Source organism: Gallus gallus, chromosome 1 (genome assembly GCF_016699485.2).
Source record: "Gallus gallus isolate bGalGal1 chromosome 1, bGalGal1.mat.broiler.GRCg7b, whole genome shotgun sequence".
Taxonomy (NCBI): Eukaryota; Metazoa; Chordata; class Aves; order Galliformes; family Phasianidae; genus Gallus; species Gallus gallus.
The window spans coordinates 35852658-35880325 of record NC_052532.1 but is presented as its reverse complement, the minus strand read 5'-3'; the positions used below and the strand labels follow the sequence as shown (position 1 = coordinate 35880325).

At 41.7% G+C, this 27668-nt stretch overlaps 1 protein-coding gene across 4 annotated transcripts in view; it reads right to left on the bottom strand.

The window, feature by feature from the left end:
* Positions 1-27668, bottom strand: part of CNOT2 (CCR4-NOT transcription complex subunit 2) — an 89634-nt gene that overhangs the window by 58208 nt on the left and 3758 nt on the right. Inside the window, exon 1 of one of the 4 annotated variants that reach the window (XM_046938268.1) lies at positions 238-27349. The exons of 2 other annotated variants lie outside the window; for them this stretch is intronic. The gene's annotated coding sequence lies outside the window, so the exon portion shown is untranslated. Of the gene's footprint in view, positions 1-237; positions 27350-27668 lie in introns of those variants that run through there. One more of the 4 variants, XM_046938263.1, reaches the window with a different exon arrangement.

Sequence of the window (27668 nt, the reverse complement as noted above, 5' to 3'; positions counted from 1 at the left end):
TCCATTCCTTCTTGGCGCACAGACGCAAACATACATCATTCCCAGGTACTTTAAATACAGATCTCGTTATGCGAGCGCTGAACACGTTACCAGCACTTCAAAGCCAATCCCTTCAATACCTCCTCATACACTGCACCGCCTTTTTGAAGAGCAGAATGGTTGTTTCATGGCTCTCCCTCTCCCTTTGAACAAGGTTCTCCTCAAGGAGCCATAAGTGCACTAAAGATAGCCACCTACCTACACACTGCTCTTCTGCCCATTAATTTTTTGTCTCTGCTGAGGAAAGTAAATTTTGACTGATGAACGCTTCCTGTAAACGAATTAGATTAATAAAACATTACTAGGGACAAGACATCGTTACCTTCCAAACTTCACACAATTCTTATTGTTCCGCAAACGGAAAAAAATCCCTTTCAACACACTTAGTGCACCAAGATTAATATAAGGTTAAAATAAGAGACTTCTAAATGGAAAGGCTCAGATGCCTTGATTCCGTCAAGTTATTCTAAAAATAATACAGAATTAGTCCCATAAGAAAGCCACATCAGACACCACAAGCATCCCCCAGATTACTTTTTAACTGCGTGCATCTTTCTGCTAACCCCAGTAATGCTTGAATGCTGGCTGACTCCTTCTATTATCCAGCTTCAAGGCAGCTTTGCCTCCTTAGAAGAAATAGGGAGATGCTTCCAAGCCACCCTTGAGACAGCATGGGAACAAGCACAAAGTCACGCCTCAACAGTTTTCAGAGATGACTGGAAAAACAAAATAAACAAAAACAAACTGGAGGAGCAGAATTCACGTTTCTAAATCTGAAAGAGATGGAAGGAAACCAGAGGAGTTCCTGACAAAAGCTGTGGTTCACTGAAGAAGTGATGGGAGAGGATAAAAAGAAAAGAAATGAGGCAGGCAGAAACTCTGACCTTTCACGATGTTCAGAACCTCCATGTTCTGGCTTCAAGTGGTCCAGGAAATGAACATTACATCAGAGAAAAAGTACATCATACAAGCCTAATGCATGCAGTGGTACTGTAGGACCCTGGGCTAGTGAAATAATCAGTTCCCCCATACAGAGACACAGTTATATCTCACTGCACCAAGAAGCCAAAGGGCACATTCACACTGCTGAGAGCACTGCCCCGAAAAGGCCCAGCACAACCAGCTGTGCCTACTGCAGCCACAGGACAAAAAAGGAAGTTCCCTTCCTCAACAAGTAAACTTCTTGCTTATCCACAGCGTTTGGTACCTCTTCTATTTTATCCAGTAAAAATACAGTGTGTAACACTGAAAGTTTACAGATAGACCGATCCTTTCTATCTGACGAGGAACTAGATCCCTAGGGAGCCCCAGCACCGTAAGACAAAACCTCGGTGTTTCCAAGACCCCCTTCCCTTTCTGTTTTAAGCTCACAATTTATCATTGGAAACACTGGCTTCTTTATCTGTCTTACAATTCTGCACTTTAAGTTCTAGCGTCTGTACAATTGACGATATTTTTTTCTGATGCTATCATCATCCAGACTGTACTAAGTTTCCTTTATTTCATTAAAGTCAGACTTGCAACTTGTGGAAAGGTTCTTGCATCCTATAAAACTACTGGTGGGTGTATGTACCAAATCTGACATGCAAATAGAACAAAAATCATACAAGAAATTAGAGAAGAGTTACATCCTTTTCCTCTATCAGTATTACAGTCACAGCAACAACAGCTGTTTGTTAGGGTATTATCAGTAAATAGTATCACAATTATCATTTAAAATGGAATTTCCCCCTCCCCTTGCAAGAAGGCTTGTAAAGCCTCTCTAGGCAGTGCCACAGAAGTAGCTGCGCTTCAGATTCTCCCTCATTTCCATGCAGCATCAACCAACTGCACCAAAGCATCTCTGAGCTCGGCTCAGAGCTCAGCGGAAGCAGGCTGTTTCTTGCCATTATAAGACAGATTTTACCAGCTGACTAAATAGCACCAATGAAATTCCACAACACCCCAGCCTCCTCATCCCTGGGATGGTGAATAACAAATGAAACCTTACTCAAGTACCAGCACATTACTTGAGAGAGCTCTAGTCAAAACACTTTGAAAACTGATACATCTTGAATGAGGAAATGCCAACTTTCATCATTTTGTTACATATGTACATAATGTTATTTTGAGAATGAAGCTTGCTAATACAAATATTAGCTGTTTCATATACACACAAAATCTATACTGATTAAAATCAACGCAATTCCACCTCATTACAGGGTTTTTGCCCTCTGTATTTTATGAAATGAGAGTTCTTCTGGCCCAAGGGCTGTGCATCAGGCTATATTCTTCTGGCCCAAATTAGATGTTAATTCTTTGATTACCAATTTTGCATGGAATGGGAAATTCTGCCTATCAAAGACGTACCTCATATTCAAGAGAGGCTAGCAGCTTATACCACCTCCTAGATGTGACAGCAGTTTTTGGTTCCTGCTGAGCTCTGACTTCTGCAGTTACCTCATGCACGCCGTGGGAGCCGGTGTGCGTGAGGTAACAACCACCCCTGCCAGGCCCACACAAGACCTTACACAACCTCTCGGAGGAATCCACTCCAGGCCGAATGCACTTCCCAAAATTCCCCCAACCTTCTACAAGCCCTCTGTACAAACTTCACAACTATCTTATCTGTTCCCCGTGGGAAAAGAGTAGCTTTTCCTCTCGCTTTTCTTTCGCACTCCTGAGGCACAGTCTCTCCCCTGTATTCTCATTCCCGGAGGAAAATAGTTTGAGTTCATCGCTCTGTTCTTGTGGGTAATCTTTTCTAAACTCATGATGCTCCTCAGTCCTTTCAGTGTTTACTGTACTTCTGTAAGTACAGTACTCCACAAGAGGTCCTAACATCTCTGAACACAGCACTACTAGGACTTCACTATGACTTCTGTGCAGGCACTCACACAGCCTGAAACAATGTCTGCTTCCTTTTGGCCCTTAACACCACACTGCTCATCCCAATGGTTTATTACATACTGCAAGTGCTTTTCAACTCCAAGTGAACATGAAACCTTTACCAAAGAGCAATCACCATAATTTCACAGTGAAGTATTCACACAACAGTTTTCATAGTGTCACAGAGCAGCTGAGGCTGGCCAGGCCCTCTGGGTCCATCTGTTCCACCCCCTGCCCAGCAGGGCCACCAGCACAGGGTGCCCAGGGTACCCTACAACAGGTCACATGCATAGGTGTCCTGACAGGTCTTGAGTATCACCACAGAAAGAGACTCCAGAACCTCTCTGGGCAGCCTGTTCCAGTGCTCTGTCAGCATTACTGTAAAGAAGTTCTTCTTCATGTTAGTACAGAACTTCCTACGTTCAAGTTTTAGGCCACTTCACCTTGTCCTATTGCTACGTATCACCAAGAACAGCCTGGTCTCATTCACTTGTCTCCCACCTCCCTTTAGATATTTACATTTATCAGTTCTCCTCTGTCTTCTTTTCCCCAGGCTGAACAGACCCAAGTAATTCTAGATAACAAAACTACATAACTTGGACAAAATTGCCTCCATATAAACTAATCCCAGTTTTAAACACATATTTTAAGTTTATGTATAGCCCTGGACAACCAGAATAACCTGCCTATTGGAAAGGTTTCATTATTTGATTTAAAAATCTCAGCCAAAATGTCACAACAATGTTCACAATGGAAAAAAAAAAAAAAAGCAGTAATATATACACATCAACTTTGCATAACATCTCCTCTCCACCAAGCTCATAAAATATAGTCTGGCTCTAATTGTGCTACAGTAGTTTCGTATTTGCAAGTTAAAAACTGGAGAAGGATGCCTGCACTCTTCCTTGCAGAAGAATGACTTTGAAAGGTATTTTCGCTGTAGTCACATACTCATTAGTCACTAGACTCATACTCATTAGTCTGTAATGACTGGCACTTCCATTATTTTCAAGTTTGTTTTGCTATCGCTACAGTTGAAACTCTAACTTATTTCAGCATCTTTCTTCACATTATGATATTCCTACGGTGCTTTGATTTTACATCCTCACAAAATCACCAGCTGATCTGCCATCCTAATCCCAACCACTTCAGGTCATTTTCAGGAACTAATTGTTTACAAGAAAATCTCTCTCCTCCTGTCTGCACTAACACAGAAAGAAAAAGAAAAGCTTCTTCTAGGTAATGAGGTCCTTTTATACACTCTACCAGACCAAGCATATCTGCATCACAAGGTCTTTGTCAGTAATGTAGAAGATCATAAGCAGACAGCTGCATGAAGACTCCTGCCTTCAAAAGCAACACTTAAGCTTGCTTTAGAGTCAGTCCAGAGACGTATCAGGGGAGGGATCATTCTCTACAGTGATCTCTATCCACTGACTACAAAGGCAGCCTAAGCAGGTGGGTGAGCCAGATTTCAAGCTTGCTGGTAACAAAATGAAACCAACACAGATCTGCTCTCTGCATCCAGCTAAGCTTATTTCCCATTTCTTGTGATCAATTAAACACGTGTAGTAAACTAAAGTCAAATTTGCTTCTTCCTATATTTATCTGCAGCACATTCACATATTCTGTTTCAACAGCATCTTATTATTCTCATCTGAGGCAGCTCTAAATTGCCATTAGTAAATCAGGATGCAGCACTTGAAACCTAAAGTAGAACAGACACCAACAATGTGCACTTAAAACAATCCAAAATGATTTAGGAAGTGCTCAGACATGCACAACTTTGGCAGGAGCTCAAAACAACTACACAAAAGGCAGTTAGCAGAAAACAAACATTAAACACAAAGAAGTCATAATCTTGCATCATGTCTCGCCATAGACACTGCCACTATTATCTTCAGCAGGAGACAGATGTCAAAGCAGAACCACCACTCCCTCATGGACAAGTTCACCTACATGACCTGAATGTCATGCCTGACGAGTACAGGAACTCAGAAATAGCTGAGCGAGGCTCCTAAAGCTTCCTACTATGCAGGTAAATTGAGGTAGGGAAAACAAATACTTGATGGCTGTTCTGTCAGTTGATTCTCCTTTAACAACTTCAGGAATTAAAAAGACCGCCTTTGCTTCCATATAATAGTCTGAAATACAGCAACCATTTCCATGCACAAAAAAAAAAAAAATTAACTGACTTTCAGGAAGAAAAATAATGCAAGAAAGTTTTGATTAATAGCTTTGAGAGATTAATAAGAAAATCATCTGAAGGCATTCACATTTCTGAACATCGTTTTGTCCAGCTGACTTGACAAAAGTAAGCTTCACTGTTTGGCATCTTATAACTGCATTCTTGTTCACAGGCATCAAGCAGCTGACAGAACAATCTTAGCAGAAAACTTTGATTTGACCAAGGTTAAGGGAAGGGAGGTACAACAACCCATACAAAGACACAGACACAATACACAAATATGTGCCCACACGCTATCTCTACAAAAAGGCCTCCCTGCTGAACACAGGTTTCAAAAGGTTTTTAAGCTGCTAGCACTTAAAGTTTCTTATTAACTCTATAAGTAAGGTTTCTATAAGCAAAGTTCTTGATTCTATCTCTCACCGCTGGAAAGATCACAAAAGAGTAATGGAAAGGTATTCAAAGTTATCAAATCCTGAGCAGATATTCAGTTTCTGGCCAGCAGTATTCACTATCGGTAATGTTTTTCAGGTTGCTCTGATTTCTGCACTACCCCGTATGATCGGGCAACTCCTTCTTTATCTTCCGCTTTTAATTCCTCCTCATATTGCACCTCAGATAACTTTTAAATCCACTTCTCATATCCGTGCACAAACCGGTGCCTTTCTCAGTACCTGGGATGGCTACACCCACTAACAATTTGATCTGAGCTAGGAATTTCATATGGAAAGACCATTTGCTTTAAATAAAGATGACTATAAATGGTGAAGTACTCTACTCAGATTTCAGACTGTCAGAGAACCTCTAGACAGACTTTAAAAGGTTAAGTGCACAAGAGCACACAAAATGGGTGTTCCAAAGACACCAACCTGGCCCCTCTCTGAACAGACCACGACTGACTGCAAGAATGAACGCTGGCAGTTTCTTCAGACAATGTTCAGATAAGAAAGCAAACTTTGTGTGGCATGAGGGGAAAAGCACACAATCACCTGCCTTCCTTGTTTTGTAAATATGAGGATCGTGTCTCACAGTTCTGTAGATTAACCCTTGTGGGGAAGAATAAGGAAAAAAAATGCAATTTCTTAATGCAACACTGCTTAGGCTCACTTCTAATAGAGCAAATAATCTCCTCACCTCCATTCAGCTTGCACAAAGGGAAGCCCTTTTCTACAGAAATAGTCATAGAGAAGAGATTCCAAGGAATGTATTTCTAAAACTTAATTCCAGATGCACGTCTTCACTATAAGATTCCCTTCCTACAAGATTCTTTCTTCTATCTACACAGAGCCATTTCCAGGGCTAAAATAACCCAAAATGAATATAAACATGCATATAAAAAAGGAACCTTACATGGTTCTCTGGTCAAACAGCAATGAAGAAACTAACGTTCCTAGCTGGGCCAGTAAATGTTTACAATGTCACTGAAATGACAAAGTTTCTTGTTGATGCTACAAACTTCTTGGGTCTCACAGATCTGCTCTGTTCCCCCAACATTACAAGTACCCAAAATATTCTAGCTGATTTTCCAGTGGTTCTTTCAAAACATCCACTGCAGGCAACTGTTACCTTAAACCCAGACTCTAATTCAGGAAAGATTAAAAGTTGGAAACATTACTGATGCTAACAGGAAACCAAAAGTATCTTCAGGTTCCCAACAAGAGGCCAAAGCACCGGTAGCACTTAAGCAGCCTTTTCCCTGGCCTGGTGACAGCACTGTCCCCACAGCAGCACTCTCTAAGGGGATCAAATTCCAACCCACATCACTGCAGCACTGAAATCAATGAAACTGACATCTCAGGAACTTTTCTCTGAATGAACAGCAGACCTGACAAAGGCCTATCTGTAGATGTCCACCTCTAGAACACCAGTCCAGTTTCCCACTTTGACCCAAAAGCATTAAATCACAGACTTTTGTTGTTGTATTCAGAACACACAGACAACAAACTGAAGATAAAGCTGAATCCTGACATATTAATTATTTGGCCCTGGTTAACAGCATGTGGCTTCCCAATATTTCCTTCCTTGACATCGCCATGTGACATTGATACGTACTGCCATACCACCCAAAGCCACTTCTCTTTCCACAGGCGTTCCAGCAAACTGATGAGACATTTCTGCTTCCATGGAAAGAGAAACTCTGAGCTGCAAGACCTTTGCATTCCCATCTTAGCTTAAATGAGAGCAATTCAACTTGCAAGGTGTAACCAGTTCCAAAGACAGTCCTAGGGGACACCCAATGTAAAGGATTAGTTACTAGGCAACTATTTTACAGCCAAAACATAATGGTCCTGAAACCACCACAGCATAAAAGCATTCACAGATGTGTCTGTAATCACCCCCGTCAGCTGCATTAAACTGACAAGATGTGAACAAGATTTCCGAGCATTTTGTATGCGATTTAGTTTTCAAGAGACAGAAAGATGTTTCAAGTCAGTAATACAGTTCAATACAATTTCCGAGTCCCTTAAAAAACCTGTTTCATTATTACAAAGCAGGTAACATTGACATAAATTAAAAATGATTGACCTTCCGTTAGTAAATCTGCATCACTACAGAATACAAGAACTTCCTCTGCGATACTTTCTTCTTTGTTTCCATTCCAGTACCTTGAAATTAACAGATACATCAATTTCTTTCCTGACTGGTCTACAGCACAGCCAGTCCCGTTGCCAACAGGAAAAAGGAAGGGAAAAGAGAACTCCCCAGCACCTATCTCCTTCTCTCTGATAATAGAGCAGGCTGTAAAATTCTCTCCCTCTGCAATGCAATTAAACTTCCTTTAGTTTCACAATCTACAATCTGATTGCAGAAAGGGAAAGGTTGTGGTGACCCATAGGACAGCATCAGGACCATTGCGACACCTGACTAATGTATCAAGAACAGGGCAGAGGTTACAAAGAAAAGGCTTTGTGAAACGAGGAAACTGTAGCCAGGTAAGAGGAAAGGATTGACACGATATCAGCAGAGGGAAGAATGTTGGGTCATGGGTACCAAACGTAATGCTTGTGAAGTCTTTAAGTTTGGCAATATTCTTCTGCGAGTTTGAACAGAGATTAAGGAAAAACCAAAGCTGAAGTCTTTGAGCAGTGTAAAAGCTGTATTACTTGGGAGGAAACAAACAAAAAGAGGCAAAAGAAGATGTTCAGTGATTGAACTGTAAAGCTGACTCTATGACAGAATAAACAACCATCAGTTTCAGGCCAAACTGCACAAGTTTACCAAAAGGCCGATCCTCTACAGCAGCTACAAGCATCTTGCTAAACAGATATGTATTTGCACATGAGTGATTTTATAACAGCCATCCCTCTATACTCAGACTATTAAAACTTCTCTGGTTCTATCAAGACAGCCATATATGAAGGCAGTATCAAAATCCCTCCCAGGAAGCTGGAGCTCTCATTTCATCAGCAAATGCAACAAAAGTATACAGCAAAATACAGCTGTGTTCATGAAGGCCACAGGAACAGACAACATCCCAGCTTCTGCAGAAAATCCTTGAGATTGTGGGACACCTCCCTTCCTACTTCTGTGTTCAGTACAGGACATTATAACCTACAAAGTACAGTCAGTGTCACACCAGTACCTGGGGCTGGAGCACTCTCTAAAATACAGATGGCACCAAGAATGCTCCATCTGAACACCAAGCACAGAGAAGCAGTGCCTGGTCCAAGGAGCTGTGGGTATATGAGGATAGCAGTATAATCACTAGGCTCATGCCTGAAAGGAAAAAGAATTGTTACAAGAAACCAGCAAAAGCAACTTATCCTTTTTAGCATTGCTAAACCGGCGTTACATTGAATACAAAGTTTGCACAGAGACAGAACAAGTTAACCAGATACTCCTCAGCCTGCTGGATGCAGTGCTCTTAAACCAGGCTGTGCAGCACAGGCCGCGCTGGCAGCACAGTGGCTGCGGAAATGAGCCGTGACCACCTTGAAATGACAGCGCAGCTCTGCAGGCTGGAGTTTGGGACACGCTGGCCCTGGCCCGTCCTGGCACTCTGCAGCACAGTTTATGGCTCTCATTTGAGGGTTTTCAGTACACAGCATTGCAACTACATCACATTTTACACCAAAACTGAATTTTCTTCTACTTCCTGCAAGAGATTAGGATTGCTCCAAATTTCCTTTTCCTTGTTTCAAACACCGTGTTTAGGTGGAGCTACAAGATCACAGCTGTGCCAGCTGAGCAGAGCCAAACACCAGCATAGGAATTTTGCTTTACAGCCAGATGCTACCATCGTTAAGGTCATGGAATCACAAAACGGTTTGGATTGAAAGGGACCTTAAAGATAATCAATTCCCAACCCCCTGCCATGGGCAGGGCTGTCAGCCACCAGCTCAGGCTGCCCAGGGCTGCATCCAACTGGATCTTAAACACCTTCAGGAATGGGCCATCCACAGCTTTTCTGGGCAGTCTGTGCAAGGGCCTCATCACCCTGAGTAAAGAGTTTCTTCCTCACATCTAACCTAGATCTCAGCTCTTTTAGTTTAAAAATGTTCCCCCTCATCCTAGCACAATCAGACCAAGTAAGCAGTCAGTCTCCCTCCTGTTTATAAGCTCCCCTCAGGTACTAGAAGGCCACAATGAGGTCTCCTCAGAGCACTCTCTTTTCTAGGCTGAACAAGCCCAGCTCCCTCAGCCTGTCTCCAGAGGTACTCCAGCTCTCTCATCACCCTTGTGACCTCCTCTGGACCCACCACAACAGCTCCACATTTTTATTTTTTTCTGTGCTGGGGACCCCAGGCTTGGACACAGTACTCCAGACAGGACCTCATGAGGGCAGAGCAGAGGGGTACAACCCTCCTCCCCCCTACTGGCCTCTCCTCTTCTGATGCAGCCCAGGACACAGTTTGGCCTTCTGGGCTGCAAGCACTCACTGCTGGCTTACGTCAAGCTTTTTGTCCACCAGAAGCCACCCATGGTGGTGTAGCTTTCTTCTCTAACACCTTCTTTTAGCCCAACACGGCAGCACAATATCCCACGAATGTTTCAAGCATTTCAGTCACTGCTATTTAAATCCACAGAATACAACATATATTAGATAACCTTGAAGTGGCCTTATTTTTAGGTGGTTGGTACAGCAATTGTACAGTAACACAACAACAACAGCAGCACAGAAGTGCAACTCACGATGAACAACAACATACCTCAGAAGGACTTCCTTTTGCAAGAATAAGAAGCTGTGCTTCCACCTTCTACATACACATACTCCCCAGACAGACAAGGGCACATGACTTCAATAAATAGCTGTCATGGACTTTGTTAAAATCACAAAACAACAACGCGTGAACTTGCCAGCTTCATTTGCAAACAAATGCTTCCTCACAAGCTAAAGTTACCGAAAATATTTTAAATATTTCTGTTTATTGGGTTTGAAAGCACTTTGCAGATAATTAGTTTCACTCTTAACGGCGCTGCCCCGGTCCCACACACACACACACACACACACACACACACACACACACGCTGTGTCCCACTCCGGCACACCAATTGCCTCGAGCGAGAGAAGCACTCTGCAGCACCAGGAGCAAAAACAATCGACCCCAAAGAGTCACCCGACAGCAGAGGACACAAGGAGGAGGACAAACAAGCAAAGTGTCTTTGCAAAAGAGTTTTTGTTGCAAAGTGGATATCAACAACAGAGACACAAAGAGAAGAAAGGATCTGAATAAAGAAGGCGGCCTCGTGGTAAAATACTTAGTGTCTAATTAAAAAGCATCAACATGAAACAATCAATAATGCCCTTTCAATCAGTCTTCTATTTTACTTTTCTACAACTTACTCCTCAACTTGAAACACTATACACACAGCCTCTATGAAGTCCAATGACAAACGAGTACGTCTTAAGCGCAGTTGGTGCCATGTTCAGTGTGGGATTGGGGCCAATCTCTCCAGGGTGTTTTGACACACTGATCCTACTGATATCAGCATAGCCGAGCCTATTCCAAAATTAAAATCCGAATATTACTTTGCTTTGGGGAAGTGTAAAAGAGCCCTTTTCTTTTCCCTTCATTCTCTCTTCCTCTTGTTTTAAGCATACAGCAAGAGAGAAAAATCCAAAGGGGAAAAAAAAAGAACAAAAATAACTACAAGAACAGCATCATGGTCTAAAACTCCTTGATAACAACATTTCTCTCACACAAGAACAACAAGAAAAGCTGGTTTTCACATTGAATAATGTAGTATATTCTTTCATAATGGAATGGTCACCTGCATAACTGTCTCTGGCCAGGTACACTAAAGCCTCTTCAGCTTCAATGCTTACTTAAAATTCTTCACCAAACAGGGCAGTCTTTGCAGAGCACCTGTATTTATCCAGCAAAATTACAACAACCTAATTGCATTTAGCATGTAGAAGTACAGCTACAATTACTTCTCGCAAGGCAAATCTTTATTTAAATGTTTAACAGATGATAATGGAAGAACACTTGATGTCAGATTATTGTTTCAGTACAGTCTATGCCACTCCACGCACCTATTTTTGATGATGGATCAGAACAGCATTTTGCTCAGCAGTTTTTAAGTGGCACTACTAATATTGAGATGGCAGCCAAAGAAGCTCACTTTCTAAAGTCTAAAAGCAAAGGTCTTCTGAATAAAGAAAACCATGCCACTATGCAAGCACCTGTATGAACCAAACTACACTAAGACTGATTGTTTGCAATATATTAACAGCCGTTCCTCTAAGGAAGGACACATCAGAACACTTAGTGCTTTACATCAGATTTCACTATTACATGTTACTATCCATGCTCTTCCCTTCTCCTGCAGTATTTTACCTGGAATGAATTATAAGCTTCTAGGAACAAGCATCCAGAGCTGATCCTGAATCAGCTATGTAAGATTCCAGCACAATAAAACAGCCCCCATAATGCTCCCAAGTTAACGTTGGGGATAACACAATAGTTGCATAAAGTATAAAAATATTATACATATTTTAAAACTTTTCCCAATTAGCATCATCCCCAGGCTGCTTCATATTCCAATTTATCTTGCTACATATTTGTTGGCATTTGTCCCTTAAAGAAAGTTACTGTAGCAATATACAATAAACAAAAAAAAACACAAATTGACTAAAAATGATCCTGGTACAAACTCTGGTCTTGTACATATCTCAACTTCTGAACGCACCTTAACTTACAGTATCAATTTGCAGAAAAACAAACCAAAACATTTTGGAAGCTCAAGTCTCATCATTTATTTAATAAAATAAAAGCATAAAGGAAAAGCTCACACTAAGATACAAAGATGTCTAAATTAAAGTTGGCTTTTCAGGCTCCCTTTGAGTTCTGTGGACTCATTTTCACTCACTTCTGAAAGTATAAAGATCAAATGGGACAAGGAAAAAAAGCCAAATACCACCACTACTGAGTACCAGAAGCAACAGGTAGGAAAAACAGGGCTGACAGTACTACAGTGCTAGGTTTCTGCCTTGTACCAAAAGGCACTTCTTCCCTCCTTCATTCACTCCCTATGGAGGCAATGTAAGGAATGCAGCTTCTGTTCCTCTGTATGAAGTCTGAGAAGACAAAAAAAGCTTAATACAGTAACTGTTAACCTGCAGAGACATCAGTCCTGCAAGCCTATGCTAACAGGCGCTCAGGCTGTAGCAGTAAATACCCAGAACTCTGATCTACTGATAGAAAGGGGCACGCTCCAGGTCCTGGAAACAGACTCACTCAAAGATGTTAAGAAATTCCTAGCAGATTTCACTGCTAGGAAGAAGGCTAACTTTGGACAAGCATGTGTAGAGAGAAGAGCAAGTCCAGAGGAAAGTGACAGGACAGATTTCAGGTTCCTCTCCTGTGAAGTTTCCCTTACCTCACTTTGCAGATCAGTCCCAAGACACCTTTTCTATTGTGAGTTAGTAGCTTATCAACAAACTCATTAAAAAAGCACTAGTGACATGGAAAGCAACTGGACGTTTCTGCCCACCTGCTTTTCCTGGCACAGTGCTCACCTTAAAGCGGGTACCAAAGCAGAATAAAAATGCAGAGATGGAGATGTTGTGCAGAAGTATGCTTTCTACAGATTCAGAAAAAGGCATCCTTCACCTTCACTCAGACAATTTCCAACAGATACTCAGTGAGGTATTTGTCACATCGCCAACAGATGCACATCTCTCTTCTACCACCTTTATATGAGTTTGTGACCCAGGATCTTGCTTCGTCCATGACATGATCTGTGACCTCCAAAAATCAAATTTTCTGAGAAGAACCCAGAAGAGCAACAGCTTCCTACACAAGGTTCTGCTGGAGAAGAGCCCAACAAACTACCTGAAAGATCTCTTTAGGAACTAGTCCCTGTCTCTTCCTGATGAAGCAGTTCTCTTTAATTCAACAGCCTTGCTGGAAATCAGAGATAATTGTTAGAGCCTAAGGCAAAGTTTGCGAGTTGTCTAGCAATGAGCACTGAAAAAACGACTTTCCAGATTTATTGAAGCAGCGTCTGCCAACCAACTTCTCCACTTGTTCTCACAGTAACTCTGCAGCCAGTTCACAGGCTGGCAGGATCTCTTTATTTATTTGCCCATTTCCCCATCATACATACACTTGCGCTGGCTGGCCATTTTTGCCAAGTTTGCCATGAAGCTTCTATGAATGGGGGGTGGGGAGGAAGGGGGGGAAGGAAGATAAAGCAAAGCGCTTTACAGCAGCCACGATCATAAATTTTCTGCTCAAACATGACTGCATCAAAGCCACTGCTTTGCAGGTTAACATTTCAATCGGAAGACTAACACCACAGAGGTAAAGTACATTGGATGTAGATCATTCTTCCCTAACATCCTCCTAGAAGAAGCTGGCACCTTGCATAACTGATCGTCTTTTACTTCAAACTGAGAAGAACACAGCACTTTCCTAAGTCCATACCACCCAAGATCTTCATTTCTCTTTGATTCCCAAGATAGTTCTCAAAAATCTCTCCACCTAAAGTTCTCAACTTCCTACGCAAAACACCTTTCACGGGCTATGACTAGCAACATGGGCATTCCCAAGAGGGGTAGACAGGGAGAATAACTCTAAGAAAAGGTTTACTTCTCACCCCATGGAATGGTGATCTGAGACACCGTCTGCAAGAAATGAAATCACATCAACAAGGAACAGTTTAAAGACCTTTCAGTAGCATTTCAGGAGACACCCTCTGGATCAGAACAAAAGGGGACAGTCCTATGGGAAGGTCCTAAAAAAGGAAAGCAAAACAATGCCAGATCAAAGCTTAACAATGACATTACCTAGGAAGTGCCTCCCATACTTTTCAACACCTGAATAATACAAAGGGTTTGCTTCACAAACGTGCCTACTGGAACAAACGAAAGGCAGTACTGCCGGTCTCCTGTCTGGACACAAACGAGAGACACGTTCACAAAAGTATAATACTTTAAATTCTATATCTCCCTTACTTGCCACTCTGATCTTGAGGACAGGATCAGAGCCTTCTACCATGCCTAGGGTTATCATGGCCTGTTCTCTGCACCATTAAACTGCCATGGTGTGATTCGACATTTCTCAAAAGGAGAGCTTGAACTGTTGTAAGAAGAATATACAACAAAGAAGTCCATTTGAGGACTACCTGCTGAATTCAACAAGAAAGCAAAATGTTGTAAAAGAATTGTAGAACAGCCACAATTTTGTGTTATATACCATTTGTTCTGAGGGGTACCGTAAAACGGTTGCCTGATGCTGTAATGTGTACCTGATGGCATCATGTCAGTTTTGGAGAGTGTCTTCAGCACTGCTCACATTTGCAAATCGAGAATGCAATTATCACTGCAGAATTTAAAAACTGGAGGTATTCTAGAAGACTCTGGACTTCTCTCTAATGGGGGAAAGAAGGCGGGAGGGGGAGGGACCAAAAAACCTCACCATCTTCAAATGTATTACCTGTAACAAAGAGAAACTAGAGGCATTAGTACTCAAATGAAATCTAGAGAGGCTGATGCTTAAGACACGAAATTCAGCTTCTAAAAGGAATTGGCCAACCAAAAATCTTCAAAAACCACTCAAACAAAGCTCAAAGTTTCCACCAAAGCATGAAAGATCATAATCTTTTTTAATTGGCATAATTACTATTTAATGTCATTTAGAATGGCTGCAGTGTATAAATAAAAAAAACAACTTTTTAAAGTAAAAGTTTTCAATTAAATTCAATTAAACTACTCATACTTCTCTTTCAGAGTAAAGCATTCCTAAATTATGACCAAACATCTCAAGATAAAAGCATAAACAAATGGAAATGTTTCAGTAGTTTACTCCTTTGAAGTACATCATGATTAACATGTGTCAGTAACATGAAGTGTATGGGAGCAATATGCTTCTGCTGCACTAATACAGGCTTCCTTAACCACTTCCATATCTACCTCTTTTCAAGAAATGAGGCTTCTACCATTATATTTCTTATTGATCTAGATTTTAAAAAGTTTTTATAATAGAAGTTTGCAGTGGGCTTATCCATCTTAAGCACATTCCTACAGTCATAAATTGTAATGGAGCAGATCATCCTGGAAGCCATGGTAAGGCACATGGAAGAGAGGGAGGTGAAAAAGGATAACTAACATGGCTTCACTTAAGGGCAGGTTTTGACTGACCAATCTTATTGCTTTTTGTGATGGCACAACTGTGTCAGCAGACAATGGAAGAGCCACTGATGTCATCCATCTGGACTTCAGTAAGGTTTCTGACACAGTCCACCTTAACATCCTTCTCCCCAGATTGGAAAGATAAGCATTTGATAGGTGGACTGTTTGATGGATGAGGAACTGGTTGTGAAATCATACCCAGAGAGTTGTGGCCAACAGCTCAATCTCTGAATGGAGATCAGTGATAAGTGGTGTTCCTCGGGGGTCAGTACTGGAACCGGTGCTCTTTAATATCTTCATCAATGACATCAACAGTAGGAACAAGTGCACTCTCAGAAAGTTTGCAGGTGACACCAAGCTGTGTGGTACAGGGGACACGCCTGAGGGACAGGATGCCATTCAGAGAGACCTAAACATGCTCAAGCAGTGGGCCCAGGAGAACTTCATGAGGTTAAACAAATCCAAGCACAAGTCCCTGCACACTGGTTGTGGCAACTCCCGCTATCAGTACAAGCTGGGGGAAGTAACAACAGGGCACAACTCTGCTCAAATGCACCTGGAGGTACAGGGGAACGGCAAGCTGGACAATGGCAAACCAGTAACATCAGCTGCAGCCCAGAAAGCCAACCATACCCTGGGTAGCATCAAAAGAAGCATGGTCAGCAGGCTGAGGGAGTCGATCCTGCCCCTCTCTACTCTGCACTGCTGAGACCCCACCTGGAGTACCGTGTCCAGATGTGGAGTCCTCAGTACTGCAGAAATGTGCACCTGTTAAGAGTGAGTTCAGAGGAGGGCCACAAAAATAATCCAAGAGATGGAACACCTTCCCTATGAGGACAGGCTGAGACAGCTGGGGCTGTTCAGCCTGGAGGAGAGAAAGCCCTGGGGAGACCTGGGAGCAGCCTGTCAGTATCTAAAGAGGGGCTGTAAGAAAGAAGGGAACAGAACTCTTTAGCAGGGTCTGCTGTGATAGGACAAGGGGAAATGGTTTCAAAGTAACAGAAGGGTGATTTTGACTGGACCTAAGGAAGAAGTTTTTAACAATAAGGGTGGTGAGGCACTGGAACAGATTGCCCTGAGAGGTGGTAGATGCCCCATTTTTGTAGACACTCAAGGTCAGGCGTGGTGGGGTTCTGAGCAACCCAGTCTAGCTGTAGGTGCCCCTGCTCACTGCAGGGGGAGTTGAACTAGATGACCTTTAATAAGGGTCTCTTCCAACCCAAACGATTCTATGATTCTAGTAGCTCATTTAAAGAACAAATGCACACCATAAAGAAGAATCTAAACGCTTCTCAAGTTCTGTGATTCTGGAGTATGCTACACGGAACTTGATATGGACAGATGAAACTTCAACTAAAAAAAAAATGAAAAAGAAAAGAGACCAGGTAGCCTGATGTAGAACTGTGCTCAGACACAGAAGTCAGCAATAAGAACTCTACCTCGTTTTTAAAGGAGATTTTTATAACCAAGGCTTAGTACCTTAGGCTAACTTACTGCTGTTAGTCTCCTGACCCACTGATGGCTTTTTCACAATAAATCTAGAGATAAGCACATTTGAGTACACTGAACTGTTTACTGAACAAAAATCACATGGTTCACAGACTTTTTCTTCTGCACGTTTTACACTTAATCCAATTAATGCTATTTCAATTCTATAAGCTCAAGAACAAAACTGTAACTTGAAAATATTTATAGCCCAAACTGGTAATGATTTATATGTGTATGCATCTGCAGGGGGGAAGCGCAAATTAAGTGTCTGCAGAGCTTACAAAATTATGCACTAACATTACACATCATTATAAAGTTGCACATTAAAATTTCATTGCACTTCTCAGCCAAAAGAATCTAAATAAGTTTTATAAACTACAGCCCATAGTTTTCCAAGACAAAGAAGGCTTAGGAGGAAAGATCCCAGAGGCGCTGCACCTGAGGTGGGCGCAGCAGCAAACAAAGCCTAATTCGATGCAGGCCCTTCGCTGAGGAGGACAACAACCACAACACAGGCCTGACGGAGTGAGGAGAAGAAAGGAAGAATCCAGAACTGATCCGTAACAGGAAAATATTCCAACCGCAGTCTAATTTGTAATCTCAACAAACACTACTCTCACGGTCACACAGAGGAAGCGCTCAAAAAACGCTAATCCCATAAGGCTGCTGGTGACTACACGCATTTATTTATTTGTTTTAAGATGATTCAAAAGCTTCACAATTGTTAATAACTTATGCCGCAACTGCTATAGCAATAGCAAATGTATTCAGGTTGCTGTGGCTGAGCACAAGTCCAACACTGCTACTATCTATCTGTATAGGAAGATTTTAACCAAAACTCTGGGTTATGGGCAGAAAGTATGGCTGCATTAGAAGAAAACAAATCCCTCCACCTGACAGCTGGAACATAAAAAGGAAAAGCAATTCAGCCCAGCAATTCACTATGTCAGAACAACACTGTGAAGCCCAACCTAGTGAGGACTATCGATTCTTCGTTATCTGTGGCATATTTGCATAACCAATTTGCTATATTTGTATAGCCACAAGTACAGTCTGGAAGAGAGGAAAAGGGTTCAACACCAGTTATGCTGACTGCATAATGTGCGAAAGACATGACAGTAATACACACTGTTCAGTTATGCTTATTCACCCAGAGAGTAGCTGCTCATTTCTGGCATACATGTGTTTTCAAGGATACGCATGAAGTTCCTCCTCCTCCTTCCTTCACTGGTCTTGAAGATGCCTGGCTTCCTACACCTTCTAGCCAGCTAAAGCAAGAAGAGAGAAATTTCACCTCAAGCAAAGAAATATAGCGCTGGAAGATACGTGGGATAAAACTGGATTTTAAATTGATACCAGAAGATTTATAGTCAAGTCTAGATATTAACTGCCTCACTTGTAAAACACAAAGAGGAACAGAAAATGAGTCATATATTACTTGAACATCTATCATGAAAACAGTGAAGATGTTTTTAATGCAAGTGAACCCACCAAATAAAACTAAAATTCACCTCACTGGAGAACATTGGCTCCTACTCTAACTAACACTTTTTAATTGCATCACTCCTTTCTCTCCTTACATAACTTTCCTATGCCCTGACAATTCAAGTATCTTCACTTGCAACAGAAACAGAAAAAAAACCTCTACAAAGTATGGTGGGACAGCAGGGTCTGTTTGTTTTTGTTTTCTTTAGATGTAGCAACGGCACTCATTCCTTACCTATGATGGCACAGCTCCCCACCCCTCTACTTTCCCGTCCATTTTCATAAGTGTCAGTAATCTTCCTACAGAGCTGCAGGTCAAGCTTGTTCCTCAAATAAAAGCTTTCTTCTCAAGTGAAGATTCTTTTCAGACAACGAAAAACATTGAAAGAGCAGAAACACTTTCAGTGCAAATAACTTGCTTTCAAAACCATATCATGTTTCAAAGCTAGGAATTCTGAAAACAACTCTATAATTTGATGCTAGTGCAACACTTTTGAACCACAGATTTTCTAGAAGTTTTCTACAGCTCTTGTTGTATTTCATATTCAGAGAACTGCTCAGTACTTGAATGCATATGAAATACATATATATATATATATATATAATTTTTTTTTTTCTGGGCCTTATTTAAATTGCCTTCCAATGCATTGCTTTGGAACATGCTATGACAACATAGCATAGATTTAGTTTTTACCTTTAAGAGCAGTTACATTATGCAGGCAGTAATACTTAGAAGCCAGTGCTTGTCAGACCCCCATGTTGGTCCACCTTGCCCAACTACAGGAAGTGTGGGCCTTACGTGTCCAAATACTTCCTTTAACCATCTCTCAGACTACACTCAAACTTTACTTATTTATTTTTTTTAAAGCAGCTGAGACAGCTCAATCACTTCTGAATGTTTTTAAATTGGATAATATTCCACGCACCCTTTCGCACCCAGCCAAGAACAGTTAAAAACCTGCAGGGACACTACAGCTGTTACAGACCAGGCAGCAGTGCAGAGGAGGTCAGTTCCTCGTCTGGTGTGTGCATCACAAGGGAGAGCTGCTCAAGGCTGGCCCAGCTGCAGACCCACCCTGCTCTCACAGGACACAGAGAGACATACAGGATTTCACAACTTCTCCCTTCTGTGACACCACCTAACCAGCACAGCTGAGGACACTTCATCCTAGGACTGAGAGAGGTGAATTCTCCTCTTGTGCGTGCCGTCAGGGACACGGCTAGGGTGCAGGCTAGGAGTAAAATAAAAAGAGGAATTAAGAGGTCAGAACAGGAACAGAAAAAGAAACAGCAGTGAGAAGGCAGACGTGTGAGATGCAGTTGGCGGGCAGCCCTGGAGATGCAGCCACTACAGCATGTGTAGCTCCAGAGCTTGGAGCCGTACCCACCATTGCTGGATTTCCTCAGCCTCCTGGTGTACAGCCAAGTGACCAGGGATCACTGTCAAGATGTGCCTCTATCTTCTCATAATTAATGAGGCAGAGGACTACAGAAAGAAAACAACGTGTCTGGCTAAGATGTTCAAATGTCACATATTATATTGATTTTAGGACTGCCTCTTCAGACCTTTTTTTTTTTTTAAAGTAACCACAGTAAGCCACACAAAGATTTCCATAAGTGCTTGGAGTAATTCAAGAGTCTGCACAGAAGCATTAACCTTTCACAACCATGAATGAAAGGTGAGGTACTTCTGTTAGGAAATATTAAGAAGCACCCCCAGGAAGCCAATATCTCAGTTCCCTTTCCAGGAAGGAAATATTAATCCAGAATTTACTTATGATTTTGGATGGTCTGGTCTGAATAGTGGAATTTAAAACCCTGACAACCTATCTATCCAGTGAGTGAACACTGTGCATCTTGTCGAACAAATGAGGCCAAAGTCCCTTGGGAAAAAACAGCATTTGGTCAGAATACAGCAAAAACACTACACAGATGGAACCTGACTCAAGATGGGAGAGAAAACCTTCACTCCAGCATTTCTTAAAATCAGAGAGCCTTGAGTCTGCAACTTTAACGTTCATTTGAGCAGGGAGGAGTTTGTTTGTAACGCTCATATAATGCCCATATAAACAGTATGCTACATCCCTCCCAGTTTACGATCCTACAACACAGCAATACAAAGACTAAGCATGAGGAAGAACAACAGAAGAATCCAAAATATTGCTTTTCCATCTCAAATTGTAGTGAAGGATGGTAGAAGTGATGAAAGAGAAAAAAAGAACAGGTAAAAAGGTAAGAGACAGAGGGGGACAAGAAAAACAACAACAAAAACCAACACAACCACCTCACAACAAAACCACACAGAAGACTACAGAAGGCAGAAAAAGGACACAGAACTTCTGAGAACATGGGATACAAAAAAAAAAGAGCAGCTGGAGTCTTTGGTGTTTACCTCAAATGCTCATTTTCAGATACAAATTCAGCTCATAGCATCATACCAGCACTTGGAGCACCTTCATCACGCTTGAAGGAACATACCTCTTCCTCTCTCAGTTCATACAGTAAACTAATTTAAAGCTCCTTGCACTAAGTGAAAGAAATGCAAATCTTTAAGAGCTAAAGTTTCAAAACATATTTGAAGTTACAAAAAAAAAAAATTATTATAAAATGAATACATAATGGATTTATGAGCACTTCAGCAGCGTTGCATAGATTTTTAACACTAACATGTCATACATCAACCCCAAATCCAATTTAACTCCTCATAACGCGGGTATAATTACAAAGTATCACTGTGAGTCCCAAGGGAAATGTTTACATTAGTCATTTAGTCTTCTGTATCACTGATTTTTGCCAGTTCTATTTTGCAAGTTTTACAGTGGCCACAGAGGTCAGACTGCTAACAAAAGCAGGACATGGATGGCATGCGCCGAACAACAACAACTTGCCTTGGAATCCACACGGAACCCATTTCACCAGCAGCCCTCGATCTCATTCCAGGACAGCACGTTTACCCTGACAGGAGTGGACTGTCGCTTGTAAGAGAAAAACACCAAGTGGTTCTTCAGAGGAAGAAAAGCAAATAAGAATCATGTGGGCAGAACAGCAGTAAGCTGCACTCAGAGAGAAGCAGCACAACACCAGAGGGATTTTTGCTTGGTTAAACAAGTCAAAACTTGACGTTTTCTGGCTTTGACACTACAAAGCATGAGGATAACTGGTTAGGCAAGACCCCCATTCATTTTTTTCTCTTTCAGTATTAGTGTTCAGCATTGACAACTGGATTACGATTAAATGCTCTTAATGCGTATCAATTTCAGAAGCTTACTTTCCAAGTGAAATCTGTCACTCTTACAATTTTTCCCTTTGCAGTAAGAACAGTAAGAGATATTTTAATGTGTCACTACAGTTATTAATGACTAAGAGTTTCCACAGAAAACATGTTCACAACCCAAATATCCACACTTCGTCAAGATCAAAACATACCCACACAATTTTATGAAGTGCTACAGAAGGGCAGCGTTAGAGGGATGTGAGCTCATTCTTACTCTACGTTACTCGATGAGAAGACCATCCATTCATTCTGCAGGCTGTGATTCAAAAGGGCAGCCACTGAAGAAACATGATGTGTGTCATGGTTTCACCTGATTTAGAGAGGGAAGTGGGGGCGCGATACCTTCCACAAACATGTAGAGCTTTGATAAGCAGCAAGTTGTGTGAGCAGTGTAAAATAAATAATAAAGCGTTGGGGGGACGGCATCCCCAGGCCTCCACAAAGGGGGGTGCAGAGTTCACTGGGCTTTTCCCAAACCCACAGGTGAGGAAGAGAGGGTTCTCTGAAGATCCTCCGCCAATAGGAGAAGGCACAGGGTGACAGGCTGGGCAGCACACTGCCACGTACCGCCTCTGCCCACCCTCCCACTGAACAATCAGAGTCTGATGTAGAAATAAGACCTATCCACACAGAAATGCCCCGTGTCTATCCATCCAAATATACACTCATGCTATTTGGCCTCGGGAAGGACAAAGTTAATCCATACTTCACCAAGGGTAACCTTCAGAGTGAAGCACAGGCTACTGGTGCCATAAATACCATGCATTACGATTATAATTAATTTTTTTTAATCTCTCCTGATGACATCTATGGTTTACAAGGAAGTCTGAGGCTGACAGCACTTCCCAAGCCCCAGAACTTGAAATCACTGATCTAGACACTGCTAGGAAACTAAATTATTTTAATTGCACAGATAAAACAACCATCAAAAGCATCTACAATGCTCAACTTATTCTTAAAATTGGGAGCTACTGAAGGAACTGTGTTTGTTTAGCTGTACAGTTTTTCTTTCAGCTCTCAGATCCCCTTGGATTTACTCATCTCTGAACCCCAGGAGCCCACAGGGAAGGAGAAGGACCTCATCAAATGAAGCACTTGGGATACCCCTAAACACCGCTATAGAAAAATTTATAAACGCGATATCAGAACAACTAATAAATGCCTCTCTGCTTTGGCCTCATATTTTCAGATTCAAGTTTCGACCCGCTACTCTGTAGTTCCAGCTGTGCTCTTCACATAAAAATACAGTACTTACTTCAAGAAGTGGTGAAAGATGAGAATCAAGTTGCTCTGCTAAAGCTGTAATTCTTGACACATCCAATTCCTGTCCCATAAATTATTTACATATGACAAGCCAGTTCTGTACAGGTGCCACCCCCCGGTCAGCAAGATATAATGCATTCCATCATTTAATTTAACAACACATTATTTGTAGCCTGAATTCAATTCATAATTGAAAACAGGACAGTGGCACAAAAAGCATGATAGATGTCACGTTAAAGAAAGCATAGCTAAGGCTACAGCAAGAGGCATCAAGTATCTAACAGAATAATGCCATATCTAAGAGAATAATGCCATTTGATTATAAATGTCACCTGAAATACTAAAAAAAAAACCAAACCCTGAGGTTTACTCCTGAGCATATTTTACATTTGCCATCACAGCTGCGTTAATACAATTACTGTCTTTTCACATGTGTAGCATCCACACATTTTCATAACCATTGCAGCCCCGCTGCAGAGACAGATTATGTGAGATGCCTCAAAAACTGCAACTTGTGAAGTGCATGCACATGTGAGCAGGAATCCACTGTTCTTCAAATTATAGGAAGAAATGTCTCAAGTACTACACAGCTCTTTCAAATAGGTGGTTCTCTCAGATATACCAAAATGATGCTGCAGAACAGCAAATGGAGGGGAGTAACTCATCCAACTGTGCAAACCAGGTTGTTGGTATTCCTGAAACACAAGCAAAAATACTGTCTGGCCACAGACATTGTCAGGGAACATATTTCAGATGTAAATACCCACGCTGAAAAAAATCAGGTAGGATGCAATTGTACTTCACTTCGTGCCGGTGGGGATGAAGGCTTTAGGTGCTAACAATGCAAGAGGTGTTACATAAGACTAGGTGCTTATTTTTAGAAGCACATTACAAAATTAAGTACTGCACTGGAATCTGTTGCTGAGCCACGGACAGTTACATCAATGCACACAAAGAGCAACTGCTCAGCTGAAGCACGGCATGAGATGAGATTCCAATTGGAGTTCCCTCCTGCCAATCCCCCCAAAACACCCAACTAGCTGAGACTAAGCAAGTTCATTCGGATCCACCAAAAAAACCACTGCTGATCATAAGCACAGACATATTTTCTAGGAACGGCAGAGCTAATAAAAACTGGTTTCCTGCAGCTCTCTTCTTCTGTTGCTTAATATTTCTCCCACACCACGATGACCCTCAACTTCCTTCCCGTTTTTCCACATCTCTTCACAAGTCGCTCTCTCACTCTCTCCTGCTCCAGGGAAGAGAGCAGTGGTGCAGACACTCTGCAAGCCTGCATGTGCTCACAGGCTGCAGAATCCATCCCACATCAGCTCTGAGCAGTTCTTCTCTGAGAGGCTGCAATAATTCTGACACGTTTCCTGTACCCGGTTACAATTTTATGAGGCTTGAAGGACCAGACTTTGCAATCTAATTCTTTCTGATGAAAGTTCCCATGTATGTAAGTTAAATGCTTAATTTCTGAATTCAAAGTTAACTACGTGAACTTTACATACATACATATACATTTATATGCACACGCTGCTGAGTGGGAGGGACAGACAAACGGAGCAACCCCACAAATGAGGTAACCTGAGAAAAGTTGAATCAAAACTTCAATGTTTGCCTTCTATTTTAAAAAAGCACAGTACTGCAGAATGAAGTCAGCATGCATTTCCCTACATCCAGCTTCGTTCTTCTTTCCTCACCAGCTCTCATTATCAATGCTCCTCTCATTTTTACCTATTTAAAAAATAAAGTAAAATTACAGCTAACTTCATGGTCGCGTATCGCAGTGTTCTTCAAAACAATCCCACCTGAATATTGCCTCCCTTATTTCTTGCAGGCAGTCATGAAACAATCCATTAAGCACATCCTACTATCAACAGATTTTACTACCGCTGTTTCTTCGCTCGTAGCCTACGCTATTCCCCTCCAGGCTCTTTGCTGATGACATTAATAGCATGGCCTGCAGATGATGCTTCGTCTACTGAGCTTTAAAACACACCTCACAAAAAGGTTCTGCTTTAAGAACCAGACGCAGGTACACCCTGGCATGTATGGGCCCAGCACTGCTGCAGGCAGGACTGCACACACGCTGATGGTGAGGCACAGTTGCAGGTGGCTCCTCACAGCGGCTCGCTCCTGTTTGCCAAGCAGGCCCATACGTGAGCATCCCACTTTGAGACTTATCAAGCTGATGCTAGAAAAACAAATTTATTTAGTATTAGGAACCAAGCCTAGTCAGGGCCCTAAAAAAAATAAACCAGCCAGATTCATAAGAGGCATCCTTTAGAGTTACACGTCCTTCAAAGAAAAATGAAAAGCTGAGGATCATGGCTAACAGCAACATTTTGCAAATTCCTAATTAAATCATTATGAAAAATACTACTTGTCATCAAAGCATACATGGCTGACAGCCACGGTACGCACCTACCTGAGATAAGGAGAGCTCAGAAGAATACCAATCCCTTTAAAACTACATTTTATCCCTCCAAGAAATTCTGAATACTTCTAACGTCCCCACTGATGTCCCACAATAAGTGTTCTTACATAACGGAGCTCCCGTGAATCAGAGTATATAAAACTCACTTCTTTATCACCCAAAGCACGTCAGTCTGAAAGTGCCAAAACATTTCCCCCCAGATGAACCAAAACGTTACCTCCATATCACAACAGCACAGGAACCCAAATTTACCTCAAATTCTCACCGTGAAATCAAACAAGATACTGACTTATTCTACTGTGTAATGCTGACCTTACTAAGTTTGATACTGAAGAACTCACTCACTAGAAGTGTGCATCCACACACATAACAAATTAAGATTTCAGTACAGAATACTGAAAGTATTTTCTGACGATGCTTTTGACATGTTGCAAAAGGTACATCACGCAGCCAAGTATTAACAACAGGACTGGCATCGCAAGAAAGTCATCAAGGAACTCATATTAAGTGTTTTAGCTTTCTTTTTTTTACTGCAAACAACTCTACAGGTGAGCACAGTGTTACTTATACAAGACACTTTAAAGGCTCAGAATCGCTCATCACCTCTTCAGACCTCCAAACACTGGAGCCATGCGGTTTAGACTTCTGTTTGAAAACCTTTCTGATTTGCACTTCTCCATTCTCCAAAGCATGATATCTGCTTTCCAGAAGAGAAAAGACCCACTTCTATATACCCCTTAGACTACTGCGTCATTAAGTAAGATAACCTGCTTCGCAGCTCATCTTCTGCTTTACCATTTATATGCAACGTGTACTTTCTCAGTACTTACATCACTACCGAATAGTGGAAGACACTGAGCACATCTGAGAGTCCCCTACACACCAAGGCAATGGAAGACAGGTTGGCATTCCCTTCTTTCACCCCATCTTTTTAATTCCCTGGCAACACTTCCTTCGCAACAATGGTTCTCAAAATTAGACCATGGAAAATGTATTAAAAATAGATACAAAGAATAATCAGTACCTCAAACAAAGCCAAGTTTTAATGAGCTGAAGATGGAAAAATACTATTCCACTGAAACTCGAAGGAAAAACTCATACGGTCATATAGGCTGTATGACAAATGCACAGTCCACTGCAAAAAGCACGAGTTACTTTGCTCTAGGACAGGAATCTTCAGACAACCCTTAGAAAGAAAAGATAACGTATGATGATACTACGTTATCATTGTCAGTGTTACCAAGACAGCCTTAGAAAAACTTGTTTGCCAAGAAATTGCCTGCAAAACTAAACATTAAGAGTTTATAATTCCTAACTGTTGCAGTTGTTTTTAATATAAGTAGTCATAGCACTTCTTTTTGGTGCCTGGAAACCTCTTGTTTTCAAGCATACGTCTTTAGATTGCGAGGAAAATGTCGCTGACATAAAACTCTGAAATGTGTAAGGATAAAGAATAAACAGCCACCTATGGATGTTGTATAGGATCATTTAGGGCTTATAAACACTACCTTAAGTATATACACTAACGACTGCTGGTATCCAGCTCCACAGAACCCTTGAAGCAACCAAGTGAAACACGGGAAAGCATTACCCCGATGGTCCAAACCAGAACTCAGCTACAAATGGGTTCCATTACTTACCGTTCACACATCACTTCAGGGGTAACTCCGACAGACAGACAGCACTCTCTGCCTCCACCGCTCAGGCCCCGCCGCTCTGTCTGCTCAGTGAGAGTCACACCAAGCGGGAGTTTCCGTTTCATCTCCCACAAACACAGCAGTGTTTACAGTAGTTTTCATTTTAAATAAACTATAGCTTTTTACAGGTCAGACTTCTACGTCCACCCATCGCTGATTTCAGATGCACAAAGAATTTGAAGGTAGAGCCTTGAATATGCTTTGAGAGCTACTGACTGCAATCAAAAAGAATTGTGAGATGGGGTACAGAATGATGCTAAAAATACCACCATGATGGAAAGCAGAAGGAAACTATGGCATTGATCAGAAATTCATCAATAAGTACAGCTCTTGCAACATAACTC